A 20,872-nucleotide genomic window follows, 5' to 3' on the forward strand; every position below is an offset into this window, starting at 1 on the left:
ACCCTGCCTCTACAAAAAATTTAAAAATTAAGTGGGTGTGGTGGCGCATGCCTGGAGTACCAGCTACTCAGGAAGCTGAGATCAGAGGATCGTTGGAGCCCAGGAGTTTCAGGCTGCAGTGAGATGTGGTTGCACAACTGCACCTCAGCCTGGATGATGGAATAAAACTTTGTCTCAAGAAAAAAAAAAAAAAAAAGAAAAGAAAAAAAGAAGAAAAGAAAAAAAAAATGATCCTAGGCTTTAGTCAAACCTTTCCAGGAGGAGTTCCATGAAATTTGTTTTGTTTCTTAGTATCAATGGATTCCATAAGTCATACATACTTGTATTACATTTCATGTACATGGCTACAAGCATGTGTTCATTTCGCTGCATAATAAAGGTGAAAAATAAAGCAAAGAAGCATTTCATTTATTCCTTCACCCAACAATTTTTTTCTGAGTCACTACTATGTTCAAGGCACTATTCTATGTAATATGTCAGGGAATAAAACAGACAAAAATTCATGCCCTGGTGGAACGTACACACTCCTGATGGCACATTAAAAATGGGCTACGTTTTATTTTATCTTTTGTTGTCACTTTTGGTTAAACAAATTCATAAAAATCGTCTTTTAATTTTGATTCTCCTTATCCAACTTTAAGCCTTATTTCTTAGAACTTTAATTTTTATACTATTTGAAATTTCTCCTATTCTCATAATACATTCAGATTTCCATTCCTCATACAGATCTTTCTTTAGTCAACCAGATACTCCTTTTTAAAGCTTGTGATTTCTGATGAAGTGTTCTTTGACCATTTGTGCAATCCTCTATGCTACATAGTATATTTTATAAGAAATATCTTGTAATATTTACAAGTTCTTTGAAATCTGATCCATTAAAATTCATCTTTCCTATTGTTGACTTCTTCAGATCTTTAATTCCTACCTGTATTTGGGTGCTACAATATTAAGAATCCGGCCAATCACCAGGTTTGATGAAAACTAAACTAATTAATTAATAATATTTTCCTAGCTTTACTGAAAGAAAAAAAATCTAGTCAAACAAGAAAGCTAACTCACTTTCATGTTTTCTGATATTACATGTCTGTGGAATCTGTGACTGTAATATTTAGATATTTCTATTATATGAGGATGAAAGCAAGTAATCAATGACTCTCTAACATATAATAAAAGATAGTGGATTAGAAACAGTGCCATTACAAACGTCAACAATATGGAAAAAAAAAAGAGAAACTATACAGTGAAAAAAAATTTCCTGAGAATTCATTCATTTAACAGCCACAAAGTTACAGTAAATAAAGAAATGGGAAATACTGTGATAGTTTCTTTGTCATAATTTTAACTTTCATTAAGTATGTTGAAAAAATTCGCAGTAGGAAAAAGGTGAGATAAAGGAGAAAACCCCTCTTATGTGTAGCTAGATGTCTGCCAGTATGTCAACTTCCTAGATACATTTTTCATGTGCTTATGAGAATCTAAATAATAATAATCTTCTTTAAAAATATGATATTCTGGGTTAGGATCTCAATAATTTGTGAAGAAAAACAACTTTTTCTTTTCCAGAATCCTTGAAATTAAGCGTGGGTACTATTCTGGAACAGTGAAATGTCTGGACTGGAGAGGGCACATGATGATGCTGACCACAACCATCTCCCCAGAGAAACATACTGCCCCTCCTTCAGTCCTGCTCTAGAAGGAGAAGGAGGGTATGACGGACAGAGATCATCAGTGGCTACTGATTGGGAGCTACAAAAGACGGAGTTATTTTGGAACATCCTGATATTTAGGGGGTGGTATCTTGTCAACCCTAACGTTTTTCCTATCTCATTTTTTGGGAGGAATGAAGGGCTTTATAAAAATCTCTCTAGTTATCTGTGTATTTTGCTTGCTTTTTTTTTTTTAATTCTATGGTAAAAAAAAAAAGCATTTCTATTTCTATTTGGGTATCTTACTTCATTATCCATGTGAGATGGATAGACATGTTACATCACATAAAATATTGTTTGTGTGTTATTTAAATTTGGTTCCCCCCCAAAAAAACCCTCAAAGGTGAACCAACAAACTGTTGAAATTAAGCTAAAAAAATCAATCTATCTTTGGAATTCTATTGAGACATTGCAAAAATGAGGCAGACCAATTATTAGGCAGACAATTTATGTTACACAATTACATTTAAACTGCATCTTTCATGTGTCTGAAATTCAAGTTTTATACCTTATTCATTTTTTCTAAGACTCAATTTCTCCACAACAAAGTGAGAAGTGTTAACTATGTAATATATATGTTTCTTCTATTTCTAATTAAAATTTTTATTAGCTATGATCTATTGAAACAAATATCTATGACTTTCTCTAATCCAGAAAATTATCATGTTAACAGATTCTATTTCAAGTTGGAAACACAGAAGAAAAAAATCTGAAGAAATAAATTTGAAAATTGGCAACGACGTCTTAATTTGTGTTTGTTTGTTCCTGTGAAGCTTTTTTTTTTTTTTTTTTTTTTTTTGAGACGGAGTCTTGCTGCCCTGTCATCCAGGCTGGAGTGCAGTGGTGCCATCTCGGCTCACTGCAACCTCTGCCTCCCGGGTTCAAGCGATTCTCCTGCCTCAGCCTCCTGAGTAACTGGGACTACAGGTGCGCACCACCACGCCTGGATAATTTTTTTGTATTTTTAGTAGAGACGGGGTTTCACCATGTTGGCCATGATGATCTTGATCTCCTGACCTCGTGATCCACCCGCCTGGGCTTCCCAAAGTGCTGGGATTACAGGCATGAGCCATCGCACCCCTGCGAAACAATTTTAAATCATCCTAGTAAAAGTGGTAACATTTAATGAGCATGCCCCAGGCATTTTATTTCTATATTTCAATTGGACCTTAATCTCAGGCAAATTCGTAATCTCATGATTATACTTCATATTATATTTCTGTTGAGGAAATCAAGGCATTGAAAAAATGCACAACTTGTCCAACTCTATACTGCAAGTAAGCAACAAAATTGGGTTTTGAGATAAGGGAGGCTGACTCCAGAGTCCAAGTTCTTGAAAAGTCCTAAGGAAATATTTTTATCATGTTGTTTTAAAATTTTATATGTCAAAGTCCGAAATCAGTTGACAGTGACATACATATATCAAATTCAAGTACAACCACGATCAGAGCTTTTATCTAAAAATACACCTCGAAGTTTACTTCTTATTAGATTAGAGAAGGGTTTTTGTTTTGTTTCTGCTTGGTTTTTTTTACCATTCTTTGAAAACTGGGAAAATATACTGCCATTTGTAGTTTTAACACCGTACACCAAAAATACTACGTAAATCTAACTTTTTCTCTGATTCAAATTATATTTCTTAATGCACTTCTATTTAAAGTCATTCCAAAAACAACTCTTTTCCTGATGGTTAAGATTTTAAATAGTGTTATAGTATACCAGCAAGTATTTACTTACAACTTATAACTAGGGATAAGATATCTCTAATTTTCCATTTGGTGTATGTCAGTAATGTAAACATAATTAGGAACTCTGACTATATAGATTAACTTTACAATGAATTGGAAAAATGTGCTGCTAAAGGTTAAATTTATAGAGGAATTGGTGAGAAATGCCATGTTCTGCAATTTATTGAACATGTCTTATCTAATAAATTTATATGCCCTTCTTATCAAATGATTCTTAAGAGTTCTGTGTATGAAAATAGTTCACCTTGTGCATTTAAAATTACCCATTGATTGTAAGCAACTTTTTAATACTTTACAATAGATAGGATACTAAAAAACGTCAATGACCAGTGAACCTGTTTTAATTCCATGTTAATTAATTTGAACTGCATGTAAAAGTTGAAGCCAGAATGAACATTACAAATAACGAACACTGAACTGCAACTGTCATATCCTCCCGTGTCAATGGTGCCTATAATTGCTGTTGTCAACAGCTGCTTCAAATTGCCAAAAGACCCCAGAAACAATTCAGGAAGGAAAAGTTTTTAAATGGATCCACATTATGGAAAAAACTCTTCCTTTATAGTCACTGTTCATTTCCTGCATTGAAATATGACGTAGAAGCAACTGTAAGTAAGAAATTACGACCTACTTAAGTGCTTTTTAATAAGCCAAACTTTCATTATGTGAAACTTCTTTTTTGTAGTCATTTCAGTATTGACATACCACTAAATCTGAGATTACAACAGCAGTAGAAGTTTGGAGGAAGAGTACACTTTTATTATTTGTCATGATCTTTTCCATTCATTTACCTGAATCTTATGCATCACAGTTCCCTTCCTGTGTGATAAGCTTATCTAAAGTAGGAAACAAGCAATAATGCATATGAGTCTTCTATGGTGAACATCTCAGAAGTTGGTGATAAAAATACACATTTTTATCTTACCTAATCTAAATAAATTTTAAATGGTAATAGCACTAACTTATGGTGCAGAAAACTTTTTTTTTTTTTGAGATGGAGTCTCGCTCTGTCGCCAGGCTGGAGTACAGCTCACTGCAACCTCCACCTCCTGGGTTCAAGTGATTCTCCTGCCTCAGCCTCCCAAGTAGCTGAGACTACAGGTGCACACCACCACACCCAGCTAATTTTGGTGCTGATAATTTTTATAAAATACATAATAAAAGATTTTTCTTAACATTGAATTTTCAGCCTATATCTTCTTGATATGTACTTTCAGCTTATTAGAACTTTGTTAAAAGTGGTATAACATTCAATTACATATTTACTCCTATAATAAAAATAAAATATACTTCAAGTTTTTTTTTTTTTTTTTTTTTTTTTTTGAGATGCATTCTAGCTCTGTTGCCCAGGCTGGAGTGCGGTGGCGCAATCTCAGCCCACTGCAACCTCCACCTCCTGGGTTCATGCGATTCTCCTTGCCTTAGCCTCCTGGTAGCTGGGACTACGGGCGCCCGCCACCACGCCAGGCTAATTTTTGTATTTTTAGTGGAGATAGGGTTTCACCATGTTGATCAGGCTGGTCTTGAAGTCCTGACCTCAGATGATCCACCCACCTCTGCCTCCCAAAGTGATGGGATTACAGGCGTGAGCCACCATGCCTGGCCTACTTCAACACTTTACGAAAGTGCTACAAATATATGGCATTTCCCTATAATGACAGAAAAATGACAGCAGCAATACCATGTAGTAAACCGTCATTTCAGAGAGCAAAAGGAAAAAGAAAATCATTACAAAAATCACTCTGTAATGTTTTTGTTAGCATAAAAGAAAATTAAGCAGTAAAGTTCCAAGGAGAAATCTCTTTGTGCTCAATATGGTAGAAATATCATTCAAACATAGTTTATCACTGCAAGGAGATTACCTGTAATGCCGCCAAGGTCACTGTCAAGTTGTATTAATGGCCATATTCAGTATGTCAGTCACATGAGTTGGAGCTGCCTTCTTTTTTCTACTGCATAATGACCAGCCTCTAAATGCACACTGACAAACTGAGGTGAGTGAATATGTTTTTCCAAAATATAGATGGAAGAGTTTCATTCCACCAACTCTTCTATTTTAATTGTACCAAACACGTGGAATGGATATAGTCTGGCAGGAAAGAGGTTTTAAATATTCTACTTTGAAAATTGAACCATTTTTGAAATGGCACCTTGAATCTTAAAGGGAATTATTTGTGGCTGCATTGTGAATTTTCTTTCAAATGCACATTTGCTTATATTGCTGCAAAAGCACAAAATATTTTTTAAATGCAGGAATGACGTCTTTTTATATAAAAATGTCACTGGAACATGGAGTTAGCAACAGAATGATTTAGTATTCAATAGTTAAGCTCTGTTGCGGATTTGTAATTTTCATTTATCAACATTATTCATCATTTACAGAAGAAATGTGAGTGCAGACATATTGGCTTTTGAATACATCTACTGACTAGAGAGTAGCAGTCATATTTATGTACTTAGAGTAAAAACAGATTAACACATTTTCTTTACAGGACTTATATTTAAATAGAATAAATCACACCCTGAAAGAATAAATGATATTCTAGTATGTTATAATAAGACTTGCTCGTAGGAGACATCTCTATTAAAAATTTATCACTTTAGCCCTAGAATACCAATGTAGTCCTAGTTTTGAGATTGGCAATCTATTATAATATCTGGAAATTCAGCAATTTCAATTTTCAATTTGCTATCAGAACTCAGCACTGATTTCTTCGTTTCACTTACATACTTTAATTCACCAAAACATTATTGAAATGACTGGGAAAGAAAGAAGACATGAAGAAGCACTTCCCTGCTTACATCAGCTGACCTGGACAATATTTTAAGACTATATTTAGAAAAAGATAAAAAGAGCTGAGTACAGCGACAATTCTCTGTGCCAACTTCCTCTATTACCACTTTTCTTTTCTTTTTTTTTCACTTAGTAACTTGACTATAAAACATATGTTAAAAAAAAAGGGAGAGAGAATAATCCCAGGACCTCTAGATAGAATTTTAACATGTGAATCTGGTACATAAAATTAGGATACAACATCAGACACCAATCTATACCTTTCATATGAGACCACCATTTCTATTTTGTTTATCTCATTTATATTTACACAATTTTTGGTAATGACTTGGATCACAAATGCATTACAAAGGAGTTCCTCACATTTGAATTTGAACACAAATAATGATTATCTAAATTACAAAAGTTAGAGTCAAATAAATTCCACTTATAAAGTACATAACTAAAAAGTGGCAATACACAAAGTGCAAATAAACTTCATTCAGCACGCTTACAACTATGCTTACAACTAGCAATTGGGCATAAAATGTAATTAAAATCCATATATAATATTTTAGCTGAGATTTTAAATCTTTAATTGTCATAACTTTTAAAAAGACGATATAGAATAATTTGCCATTTAAAAAACTCCTCCAAGGTAAAGAGCAGAAAGACGTTGTGGAGAGAATCTGCTGGATTTAAAAACTTAATAATGATCTGTATTTGAAAGACCAAAGTTATAGTGGCCAAAACCATTTTAGTAGAGGATAATAAAGCTAGCCCCAGAAAAATGGTTGAATGGCTACAACTTTCTAGTTATGTAACATCTCTTATTTTATAGAATATTGGGTAATCTTACGCGGATGAAAAATTATGTCCTTAAGGTAAAAACTCCCATTTTCACACATTTCTATCTCTCTACATAGTAATGATAATAGGCAATATGCTAAGTGCTTTATGCATATTATTTAATTCTTATAATTAATATAGTCATAATAAGGTAGATAAGCTGAGGCACATTTTGAAATCTTCAGTAGTATAACTTCTCACTCCACACTGTTAACTAGTGATTTGCAACTGGGGTAAGCACATTGTAAAAATGGGCACACTGATGAAAATTGAGTTTGGATTTTGGTAAAAAAATTGACACTCTTGGGGATACAAATTCCGTTTACCTATGTCATTCTTCTCTGTGAAAGAGTTAAAAGATTTTCTATACTAATGAATAAGGTATTTAGAGTTCTTAACGGGCGATGTAGAAGTAAGTAGTATGTGTTCTTGGATGACACAAAAATTCTTCAATATTGGAAAATACTTCTTAAAATAATATTATTGTGAGCCAGGCATGGTGGCTAACGCATGTCATCCCAGCACTTTGGGATGCCGAGGCAGGTGGATCACAAGGTCAGGAGTTCGAGACCAGCCTGACCAACATGGTGAAACCCCGTCTCCACTAAAAATACAAAAATTAGCCGGGCATGGTGGCGCCTGCCTGTAATCCCAGCTACTCAGGAGGATGACGCAGGAGAATCGCTTGAACCCGGGAGGCAGAGGTTGCAGTGAGCCGAGATCGCGCCAGTGCACTCCAGATTGGGCAACAGAGTGAGACTTTGTCTCAAAAAAAAAAAAAAAAATTCTTGTGCCAAATACTTTAAAATATTTTAAAGTATTTTTAATTTACTTGTTTCTAAATAATTTAATTTGAAAATAAAAAGCATTCATAAATCCACATGCTCCAACTGCTTAACCCTTAAAATTCACATATCTAAGAGCCAGCACACATGATTTTGGATAATCTGTTGAATTCTATGGGAAATATCTCTTCTTTGTCCTGCAAAGATTGCAAAACTTATTTGTTAAAAATAAATAATAAGGTCATATGCACATAATATATATACAGAGAATGAGTGTGATATTTGACTAACATGCAGTGTTATCTAAGACTCAATTTAAAAATCTACAATAAAAGTTTGAACATATTTATTCTATTTAATCTGTGTCTTAAGTGTTTAACTTTATATCAATCACATTCATGATTGGCCATTATTAAAGTTTTGTTTTCTCTGTTTCAGGCAAATGAATCTGCAAGTTGCCTTAAGAAATTATGTATCGTTAATCAATATTTCGAAATGCAGAAACTTCCAGAAATTAGCAAATCCAGTATACTCTAGATCCATTTTTAATAATTTGAATTGAAACCATTAACATTTCACTCCAATAATTTTTTAAAAAAACACCGAAGAGATAAATGACAAAATAAAGTCATATTTAATGACTTTAGGGTAGCTTGTAGGATAATGTAGGATTATGTGGTAATTATAAAATCTATTTCCTAGATCTTCCTCTCAAAAGGCAAAAACCAAAAATCCTTCAAAGCAAAATTTTTTTTTTTTGTTTATTATACTTTAAGTTTTAGGGTACATGTGCATAACTTGCAGGTTAGTTACATATGTATACATGTGCCCTGTTGGTGTGCTGCACCCATTAACTCGTCATTTAACATTAGGTATATCTCCTAAGTCTATCCCTCCCCCCTCCCCCAACCCCACAACAGGCCCCGGTGTGTGATGATCCCCTTCCTGTGTCCATGTGCTTTTATTGTTCAACTTCCCCCTATGAGTGAGAACATGCAGTGTTTGGTTTTTTGTCCTCAAAGCAAAATTTCTTGACTGTAAAAGCTTAAAAAGGATAATGATTGTTAATTCTTGTTTTGTGTCATGCACTATTCTATTCATTTTACATATATTAGTTCATCTAATCTCCAGAAATATGCTTTGTAGTAAAATGCCCATTTTACAGATGAAATGGAGGCAAAGAGGACTTCTTTTGCCCATGGTAAGAGGTAGATCTAGGGTTTGAAGTTACAGGGTCTGTCTCCAGCATCTGCTTTGTAACTATTACACTAAAAAGAGTCCAACATTTTAATGAAAAATAATGGCTATTTTGATTGCCTTAAGAATGCAGCATCTGAGTGGGAACTGCCAAAGTAGATGAGGGTATGGAGGATTCAGAGTTGAAGAGGACCTTCAGTGCCACTATGATGCCCAGAATGCCTTTCACTTCAACATGGAGCAGTAATTGTAACCTCCAGATCTGTGTACACACTCCGATTTTGGTGATCTCTATGACACACACACACACACGCACACACATATACACATACACACACACACATATATATGCACACACACATACATATAATTATTTAAGAAAGAAGATATATGTACAGTTGACCCTTGAACAACACCCACAGGTTAGAACTGAGAGAGTCCACTTACACATGAATTTTCTTCCATCTCTACCACCCGAGACAGCAAGACCAACCCCTCTCTTCGTCTTCTTCATCAGCCTACTCAATGTAAAGATGAGGATGAAGACCTTAATGATGATCCACTTTAACTTAATATTTTCTCTTTTCTATGATTTTCTTAAGAACATTTATAACATTTTCTTTTCCCTAGCCTAGTTTCTTGTAAGAATGCAGTATATTCCTGTCCAACGTGGTGAAACCCCATCTCTACTAAAAATAGAAAAGTTAGCTGGGCATGGTGGCTTGCACCTGTGGTCCCAGCTACTCAGGAGGCTGAGGCAGAAGAATCACTTGAACCCGGGAGGCGGAGGTTGCAGTGAGCCGAGATCGCGCAACTGCACTCCAGCCTGGTGACAGAGTGCGACTCCATCTCACAAAAAAAAAAAAAAGAATGCAGTATATAATACATATAACACACAAAGTATGTGTTAATTGACTGTTTGTGTTATTGGTAGGGCTTCCAGTCAACAGTAGGCTACTAGTAGTTAAGCTTTTGGAGAGCCAAAAGTTATATACAAATCTTCAACTGCATGGGGGGTCAGCAACCCTAACCTCCACATTGTTCAAGGGTCAATTGTATTTTAGTAGAAAACGTGGCTACTTTACTTCATTTTTGAATAATGCCATGACTTCACTTTGTCTTCCATTTTGATGTCAATCAACCTGTACAAGTATTGGATGCAGACTTACTAAACCCACTCAATATAAACAGCCTATCTGCTAGGATCTGGCTAATTTTTCTACTAGCTTTTAGCTTCTGCTTGCTAACATTCTATACGCTACTATTCGTAATAATTTCACATTCTCGATGATAAGTCGGCTAACTTAATTAAGGTTTAAAAATTCAGTATTTGGTCATGTACAACTCCTTATTTTATATTTTAAAATTAAAATAGTTTCATGCATTTATATTTGTGTGAATAGGTTGTAATATTTATTGCAAGTACTGGAAATTATAAAATGTATTTTCAGCATCCCAAAGAGATTAAAGTATTCTAATTGTACTAAAATGTACCAAGATGATTATTACTTGAAACTTTATAATGCAATCAATACAATCAGACTCAATCAATAAGTACTTTATATATCTAGAATATAAGCAATTTATCAAACTATTTGTATTTTTGTTTGCAACATTTCCATAATGACAAGTGAAAATTCGAATGACCAAAAGTAATTGTATTTGGCAGTCATATACATTCCTAAGCACTATAGTGACAAAAAATAACTTACTGCCATCATTATAGACATCATAACATGATTAAAAGAATTTTAGAACTGTATGTCGAACTGTATGTTCAACATTGGTTAGTAACAGAAAAGATTTATAATATTAAAAAACACATCCTTAAACTAAATACTTTAAATATTTTCTATATAATTAAAAAGTTAATTTTAAAGCTATTTCTTCTAAAAAATGTTAGAAAAGCACACACCTAAAAGCACCAGTGGTGGGGTAAAGTTGAGATGAAGAAAATTCATAAAACATGATGAGAAAAGGTAGTCAGAATCGCACTCTAAACTTAGTGCCCAAAAAAGACCATTCAGAGTAGCGGTCTCTCTATTTATTTGAACACTGGATTCTGGTTGTATTAACCATCACTTGAAATAAGTATACTGTACAGCAATAAAACTTTCCTTAGCAAAGATTTTTATTTTAATTATTTTATTTTTCCAAGCGATAATTAAAATGGTGCATGTGCTGCTTTTAAGAATGTAGTTCTAGCTGGGCACGGTGGCTCACACCTGTAATCCCAACACTTTGGCAGGCCAAGGTTGGCAGATAACCTGAGGTCAGGAGTTTGAGACCAGCCTGGCCAACATGGTGAAACCTCGTTTCACCGTTTTTGTATTTTTAGGAGAAACTAAAAATACAAATACTAAAATACAAAATACAAAAATGAGCTGGGCACGATGGTGCACACTTGTAATCCCAGCTACTTGGGAGGCTGAGGCAGAAGAATCACTGGAACCTGAGAGGTGGCGGTTGCAGTGAGCTGAAATAGCGCCACTGCACTCCAGCCTGGGCGACAGGGCAAGACTCTGTCTCAAAAAAAAAAAAAAGAATGTAGTTCTAGCCAGACACAGAGGCTCACGTTGGTAATCCCAGCTCTTTGGGAGACCAAGGTTAGAGGATTGCTTGAATCCACAAGTTCAAGACAAGCCTGGGCAACACAGCAAGACACTGTCTCTGTAAAACTGAAAAAAATTAATTGGGCGTGGTGGCCTGTGCCTGTAGTCCCAGCTACTCAGGACGCTGAGGTGCGAGGATCACTTGAGCCTAGAAGTTCAAGGCTGCAGTGAGCTAGGATAGCACCATTGTACTCCAGCCTGAGCGATGGTGAGACTCCATCTGTTTTGGATTTTTTTGTTCATTTGTTTTTAAAAAAAAAAGTAAAGAAAAAGAATGTAGTTCTAGCTGAGTGTGCAATGAGTAGTGAGATCTTCTAGGCTGGACTTGCATACGTTTAAACAAGAGTTGATTACCAAACAGCTGTGTACACAGGGTAGCCAGGTAGCTTCCATTAGGACCATTAAGAAGAAACGTTCTGTTAGCTCCATAATGCCTAGACATTTAGTAAGTTGAAACAGTACAAAGTCACTATAATTAAATGGATACAGATAATGGTAAACTGCCTGCAAAAATGAAATCTATGCAAAATAAAAATGACAATCATTTTAGGCAACAATATTATTAAAACAAATATATCATAAAGACTGCTGGTGAAAAGTAAAACTTAGTGATTTGAATATCATTTTGATTTTCTTATTCCCATCATCATCTGATATTAAACAGCAATGGAAAAGATAAAGGCATGATTTAGCTTTTATTAGATGTCCACGTAATGAATTTATAAAAGATATAAACCCTTTCCAATGTACTTGAATCTTCAGATATTTACAGGAATAAGTGATCCACATGGTCAGATGCTCATCACAAAATAAAACAATTTACATGAATGCTTTGGATAAAGCTTAAACTTCAAACAAGGATAATAAGATGCACTATGTCTCCTAATAAATCATAAATGTGTCTTTCAACATTGTTTTATCAGCGACAACATTATTGTTATTTCATGACCTCACTCGTGACACAAGCAAGAACCACAATCATTCCTAATTTTTACATGGGGGCAAAATCTGAGGAAGAACTGTAAAAGTATAATTTAGGAAAGAGGTGGAAGCATTCTTTATCTATTACCTGCATGTAAAATGAATTAAAGACCATTGAGAGCAGCTTTTTGCAGCTATATAAGAACCATATTTTTGGTGAGACCAAAGCTTTAATCTACGAGACTTCTAAATCTCAGTTTTCTTCTCTGTGAAATATGTATTAGGATACAATAAATAGATACTACTGCCATGGGTTTATAGAGTAGTTATGATCAACATCCTTCAGCCAGTCAGGTAGTATAGCAGATGTGGTGCAAAAAATAATTTGTTAGTTGAGAGATTAGAAATCAATCAGGAAGTATATCCTGAATAGAAAGGTGAATAAAACAATCTCTGCACACAAAAGAGCCTACATTTTATCAAACTTGGAAAGATACTTTAAAAATTAACTTTAGTACAATGTAGAAATTAGTAAACACCATAAAAGAGACACTCAAAAAGTTCTCTGAAAGTCAGACGTGGGAAAGATAACACCATTGGGAAAAGCCTCATGGTGGAAATACTTCATCAACTACTTTTCCTAGATCTCTCTCACCTGAATTAGGATAATTATTACCCTTCATTCACTTGCTTCAAATTAATTGAACAAAGATGGAACATCTATTATGTGTAACAGACTCATACAGACCATAGAGAAAACAAAGATGAGTAAGGTGCAGTCTCCAAGCTCAAGGAGTTTACAATCTAACTTGGGTTGAGAATAATTTACATTTGTACATTATTTCCATTTTACAGTGCTATGTGCACGTATCATTTCATGCAGACCTTGAGAATCATGTTTACTGAAGTCACAAAAGTTGATATTTTTCTACTGTGATACGAAAAAAGGACTGCAATGAATCGCAACTGCCTCAGTAGAGTCTTTAGGGTCTTGTGTTTCCGAGAACTGAGATTCATTCTAATTTTAGTATTTATGTGAATGGCTTGACCCATTCTAGAACAGCTTATGTGTGGTTTACTACTCAAAGTGGTTCTATGCACAATAAGGGAGACAAGCATGGCAGGAAGTACACAGAAAGGGTGCTGGACCCCGTGCTGTCCTTGCTGCAGAATCCTGAAGAAGAGACATAAATTTAAAAAGAAGCTTTGGAACTTTTCCTCAGCTTTATAGTTCATTTTTAAACAGCTGTTATTAAATGTTGGGATTTGAAAGAGTTTTGCTAAGTGCTATATAGAATATATAGGAAGCACTTAAATATCCATATTCAAGTTTATTTTCTTAAATAATTTGAAAATATTTTTATCTATAATACAAATTACTTCCATTTTTAGAAAAGCATCATTACTTTTTTTGAATAGCACAACATACAGTAATAAGATGATATACTTCTTTTAATGATTTTGGATATTTTTTCCTTAACTGTTCACTGATTATTTTTCTGATACAAAAGAATAAACTAGTTAGTTGGATAATCTAAAAGCCAGTGAATAAAACAATGATCTTCATGTTGCATGATTTTTATTCCCTTTCTGATACAGTTTGGCTGTGTCCCCACCCAAATCTCATCTTGAATTGTTCCCATAATCTCCATGTGTCATGGGAGGGACCAGGTGGAGATAACTGAATCATAGGGGAGGTTTCTCCCATACTGTTCTCCTGATAGTAAGTGAGTTCTCATGAGATCTGATGGTTTTGTAAGTGGCTTCCCCATTCACTTGGCACTCATTCTCTTTCCTGCTGCCCTGTGAAGAGGTGCCTTCTGCCATGATTGTAAGTTTCCTGAGACTTCTACAGCCTTGTGGAACTGTGAGTCAATTAAACTTCTTTTCTTTATAAATTACCCAGTCTCAGGTATTTCCTCATAGCGCTGTGAGAACAGACTAATACAGTAAACTGGTACTGCAGAGAGTGGGACACTGCTGTAAAGATGCCTGAAAATGTGAAAGCAACTTTGGAACTGGGTAACAGGCAGAGGTTGGAACAGTTTGGAGGGCTCTGAAGAAGACAGATTTGGGAAAATTTGAAACTTCCTAGAGACTTGTTGAATGGCTTTGACCAAAATACTGATAGTGATATGGACAATGAAGTCCAGGCTGAGGTGGTCTCAGATGGAGATGAGAAACTTGTTGGGAACTGGTGTAAAGGTAACTCCTGCCATGTTTTAGCAAAGAGACTGGAGGAATTTTGCCTCTGACCTAGAGATCTGTGGAACTTTGAACTTGAGAGAGATGATTTAGGTTATTTGGTGGAATAATTTTCTAAGCAGCAAAGTGTTCAAGAGGTGACTTGGCTGCTCTTAAAATCATTGAGTTTTATGCATTCACAAAGATGTGGTTTGAAATTGGAACTTATGTTTAAAAGGGAAACACAGCATAAAAGTTCAGAAAATTTGCAGCCTGACAATGAGATGGAAAAGAAAAACCCATTTTTTGAGGAGAAATTCAAGCCAGCTGCAGAAATTTGCATCAGTAACAAGAAGCCAAATGTTAATCACCAAGAAAATGGGAAAAATGTCTCCAGGGCATGTCAGAGACCTTCATGGCAGCCCTTCCTATCACACGCCCAGAGGCCTAGGAGGAAAAAAAGGTTTTGTGGGCCAGGCCCAAGATATTGCTGCTTTGTGCAGTCTTGGGACTTGGTGCCCTGTGTCCCAGCTGTGGCTAAAACAGCCTGAGGGAACAGCTCAGGCTGTTGCTTCAGAGGGTTCAAGCTCCAAGCCTGGTGGCTTACACGTGGTGTTGGGCCTATGGGTACACAGAAGTCAGGAAGTGAGGTTTGGGAATCTCTACCCAGATTTCAGAGGATGTATAGAAATGCCTGGATGTCTAGGCAGAAGTTTGTTTCAGGGGTGGAACCCTCATGGAGCTGCTAGGGCAATGCAGAAGGGAAATATGTGGTCAGAGCCCTGACATCTGTGTTTCCACTGGGGCAATTCCTAGTGGAGCTGTGAGAAGAGGGCCATCATCCTCCAGATCCCAGAATGGTAGATCCACTGACATCTTGCACCATGCACCTGGAAAAGCCACAGACACTCAACGCCAGCCCGAGAAAGCAGCCAGGATTGGGGGGCTGGGGGGCTATACCCTGCAAAGCCACAGGGCCAGAGCTGTCCAAGGCCATGGGAGCCCACCTTTTGCATCAGCATGACCTTGATGTGAGACATAGAGTCAAAGGTGATCATTCTGGAACTTTAAGGCTTAATGACTGTCCTACTGGATTTTGGGCTTGCTTGGGGCCTGTAGCCCCTTTGTTTTGGCTAATTTCTCCCAGTTTGAATGGGTGTATTTTCCCAATGCCTGTACTCCCATTGTATCTAGGAACTAACTAACATGCTTTTGATTTTGATAGGTGGAACTAACATGCTTTTGATAGGTGCAAGGGACTTGCCTTGTCTCAGATGAGACTTTGGACTTCGACTTTTGGGTTAATATTAGAATGAGCTAAGACTTTGGGGGACTGTTGGAAAGGCATAATTGCATTTTGAAATGTGAGAATATGAGATTTGGGAGGGGCCAGGGGAGAAATGATATGGTTTGGCTGTGTCCCCACCCAAGTCTTACCTCGAATTATAGGTCCCATAATCCCCACATGTAATGGGAGAGACCAAGTGGAGATAATTAAATCATGGGGGTAGTTCCCCCATACCGTTCTCCTGATAGTGAGTTCTCATGAGATCTGATGTTTTTATAAGGGGCTTACTCCTTCGCTCAAAACTTATTCCCTCTCCTGCCACCCTGTGAAGGGGTGCCTTCTGCCACAATTCTAAGTTTCCTGAGGCCTCCCCAGCCATGTTGAAATTGTGCATTAATTAAATCTCTTTTCATTATAAATTATCCAGTGTTGGCTATTTCTTCATAGCAGCGTAAGAACAAACTAATACACTTCCTTTCTTCAGATTTCCTGTAAAGTAGCTGAATGTGTGCTTAAATTATGGTCCAAGTCTAGAGGACACAGAGAAAAATCTCAAAGCACGATTTTAAAAACAATGAAATTAATAAAACAGCAACAACAAAAACTCTGTGAATTAAATACATGCAGTATTGCTTTTGGACTCATAAGAATATTCAGCAAAGTATTTTCTTCCTATTAATTTAATTTTGACAAATTGAGGCATTTCTTGATAATGAAATCCAACTTGTGAATATGTACTTCAAATCAATTCAATGCATACATCTTTCCTCCTTGCAAAAACAGGATCTTCCTCAATCTTCCCTCCACACTCCTACATATGCCTATCACCTCGAGACCAACCTCTACATTCAAGCCTCACCAATCTTTTTTCCTGTCTCTCATATAGGAATTCATGTGTAATATTCACCTACAATATATTCAAGGTACTTTTCCAGTCATTTCAGGGGACCCTTAAAGAAGCAAGACTCCATAGAGATTGGAATAAAGGGAGCGAAGAATTCATTTGCTCATTAATTTAGCAAGTTAATCATGGGCCTTGGCTGCATTTATAGTTGGTGACCATAAGCAACAAAACTTAAAGCCCACCTGGGGTGTCAGGAGGAGGCAGCCCAGTAAGAGTTAACTAGAAGACAAAGAAGGGAGCAAAGTGCATTTGATAAGGGTATGGATTCTGGGACCCACCCACCTGTGTCCTTATCCTCATTGTGTGCAGACCTTCTCTGGCCCTCACTTACATGCACACATCCTTGTCAGTTTCCTAATCCTGGATCAGTTAGTTACTCCTTGGAGAAATCTCCTTCTCATGTGTTCCGCATGTCAGCTAAAGACAACTAATAAACATTTAGAGTGATGCTTATTATACATCTGCATTAAGGAATAAAAAACGCTATTTTTTAAAAAAACATAAACTAAGAATACTTGAATCTTTAAGCAGTAATCCTCAAACTTCACATTCTAATTATTTCAATATCATGTTCAAAGTTCTCCCCAGGAAGGTAGTAGTGAGACGTGTATTTTGAAGGAGCACTGCAAACCATTCTGAGGCCTATGTATGGTGGATTATATTTTTCACATCTCGAAATTGTTTTCATTGTTTCCACAAAAATTCTGCCTGTCTCGTCAGAGTGCTTTGATTAAGCATTACTGGTTATGGCAAACTTGAAGTATATAATTGTTATTTGTATTACAACATCCATATGGCTTCTTACTATTTTTAAAATTTTTATTAAAAGTGTACACTAGGTATTTGTGGGTTCATGTGAGAAACTAACAAGCATTTAAAAAACTCTTTCCATGAAAAAATAAATTCTGGATTTTCCAACATTAACTTTAAAACAGAATTTTGGGATGCAAATTATTCATAAGCTGCAGTGTGACAGTATTCCTGGGAACATAATGGTATGTTAGAGTCTGTACTCAAAAGCAAGACACCCAGTGACAAGGCACATTCAAGCTCTTCTGTTAAGATCCCGCTCAAGTGTTTTCTCCTTTGTGAAGTATTTCAAGAATCCTCATGTAGCACAGATTAGGCTTTTTATTTCCTGTGTTATCAAAAATGTAGAACCAGCATGCAAGGAAAATCAAGGAGAATGCTGTTTCACATATGAAAGTTCCTGTATTAATTAACTGAAGATGACGGTGTTCTATAGTAAGAGGAAAGCATTAATGTTTTCAGTATCCTATTTTAGTTCATACCTGACAGAATGTTATATAACTGCTACAACCTCATCCTAAAAGAAGCCAATAATTTGAAAATTAGATTGATCTAATTACACATTGGGAAGTTGCGCTCAACGAGCAAAAACGCTGCAGACATGACAGATGTAAAGCTAATGGCTACAAGTCTGCAAAAATATTTGCTCATTTATGAACAAATCAACAAATTTGAGGCTTTATTTTTTTGTGGGAGTCAATTCAGAAGTGTTCAACAAAAATATATTTTAGTTTATTTTCTTTTTAAACAGAACAAACACATTGGATACTGTAGCAGATACTAATATTTTCTTTAAACAGCTTCATAAAGTTCGATAGGGCAATTCATGATAAAGTTTCTTAAACCATACAGGTCTAATCATTTTATTAAATGCTTTCTCTAAGTAGGAAAGAGTATAAATTTCCTTTAGGTAATGGAAATATGTTACATTTTTATGGCCAATTCAGCATTCTAATAATGACTGGAAATGCCTATGTAACCCTGTTTCACAGGTAGGAAAGGACAACAGTTTCTTTTACATAATGGCAATATGTTCCATTTTTACAGTAGGTTCCACATTCTAATAATTATGGAAAGTGCCAAAGAAATGAATGAAGTGCCTTCTAATTTTCTTCTACTTCTCTAAGGCTGGTAAGGGGGCAATCCTGCTACTTCTAATGTGGACAGGTGAATAAATGCACGCAACTATTTGTATGCTTTTTTTTTTTTTATGGTAAGGTAGGTTTTTGGCAACCTTGTCTCAATTGCCAGGAAGCTGTGCCTGCTGGTCATAATGGTGGATTTGTCCATTCTCTATTTCCCCCCTCTAAAATCATAAAACAAAATGAAATATTTTGTTTTTAGAAATTGTAATTTTTTTCACTTTAAAAAAGGCCATATTCCAGGGCTTACCTTTCAGACAGTCTTAGGTTATGTCTGTGTGCCAAATGCAGCCCAATGGGGTGGTCAGACTCATCCAGCAGAGCTGCCCCGCTCAGCAGAGCCTAGCAGCTATGATCTGGAAGTGTTGGCCCCACCACATGCATGACATTAAGATGATACACAGCAATCCTGCAAGACTACAGTTTAAGTAGAGCTTCCAATTTGCTGTGGTTGGCATGACCTAATTCTGGCTTGAAAGGTACATTTTTCCCCCTCTGGGTTTCACTGACTACACATTGAAGAAAAAAAAAATGTTCTTCAAGGGATTCTCTTTCCTTTCTTAAGGAAATTTAGAGAATTTAACAACTGTTGGCCTCTGGCTAATACCCAAACTAAAGTCTTTTTCCAGCTTCGCCTACATCTTGACCCCTCATGCCAAATATTTTAGGGAGTCTATTTATAAAGTTCATCACTTCCCCTGTTACTTCATCTTTAGAAATGCCGATAATTTAGAAACTGGAATGATGCGGCTGGTCTCATAGATGAAAAAAAGCAGGATTCTATAGAAAATTTTCCTGTGATAACTTAAGAAATTAATTTATTTTCTTCTCAATTCTACAGGTAGAATGGAAGTAACACCAATGTTCTGTATTTGCTTCACCCTAGTGTTCAAAGATGTTTCAAAGTTGTAGAGATTTTGAATGTTCCACTAACAGTAGTTCTTAATGCTGACTATACATTTCAATCACTTCAAACACTTTTTAAAAACACTGATACCCAGACCCATCCCAGACCAATGAAATCAGGATTGTTGGACCAGGTTCCCTGGCATTGTTACTTGTTAAAAACTCTCCAGGAGATTCCAATGTGAAGCCAGATCTGAAATGAATCATATTAAAACTCTTAGAAACATAACCACTGCAACACAGGTATGTTGTTGCATTATCTCCCTTGGATGTGGTATGTTCTTGAAATTTACCAGTCTATCCAGTTCTGAGCTAATTCACCTGAGAGAGTTTCTCAGCTACTGCACGAAGTGAGAGAAAAAAAAAATTCATCTGGACAACCTGACTCTTAATAGATTTACAAGTTAAAATCACAGAAAGCTTTGCCTTTCTGAGACAACAGTCCTGATAAATATGCCCCTTTTCTGCAGAACCAGTATTAGGAACTTTCAAGGGCTTGAAAAGTAATCATTTTTATCTGGATCATATTGACTCTTTGGAGGGTTTCTAGTTGTATTTAAAAATATAAATTTCACCTTGTGATATTTACTGACTTGCAAATCTCTAATATTATGCTAATTAAATTCAATGCTGTATACTTAATTTACTCAAGGTGATAATTTTCTAATTGCATGTATGATGTTAATGTATTATCTGTTTGAGATCAAATTCACTACATTTTGTGACTTCCAAAAAAGTCAACCCATTAGACCAAAGTTCTCAGTCTTTCATAACTAATTTATTTCTCTACCTCAGTCTTTCATAACTAATTTATTTCTGTACCTCAGTCACTGGGAAATGGTATTAGTAAGCAGTGCAACCCAGTTCTTCCACCTCCCTCCACATGAAACTGGTCTTTTTTCATTAAGTACCTGGTTTGTGAAGGTAACGTTATCTAGCAGCTGCGACCAAAAGGTTTACAGACTTGGAATCTTGTTCCATTATATAACTGAGATCATTATCTAATCCCTGCTCTTTACATAAAACTTTATGTGGTTCATTTTATGG

The 20,872-nt window shown here is 35.8% G+C and overlaps 1 protein-coding gene across 30 annotated transcripts in view; it reads right to left on the reverse strand.

Annotated features, from left to right (window-relative positions):
* The window catches only part of MEF2C (myocyte enhancer factor 2C), a 170,523-nt gene that overhangs the window by 122,428 nt on the left and 27,223 nt on the right, over positions 1-20,872 (reverse strand). The gene's annotated exons all lie outside the window — the stretch shown is intronic.

This window comes from Gorilla gorilla, chromosome 4, assembly GCF_029281585.2.
Source record: "Gorilla gorilla gorilla isolate KB3781 chromosome 4, NHGRI_mGorGor1-v2.1_pri, whole genome shotgun sequence".
Classification (NCBI taxonomy): Eukaryota; Metazoa; Chordata; class Mammalia; order Primates; family Hominidae; genus Gorilla; species Gorilla gorilla.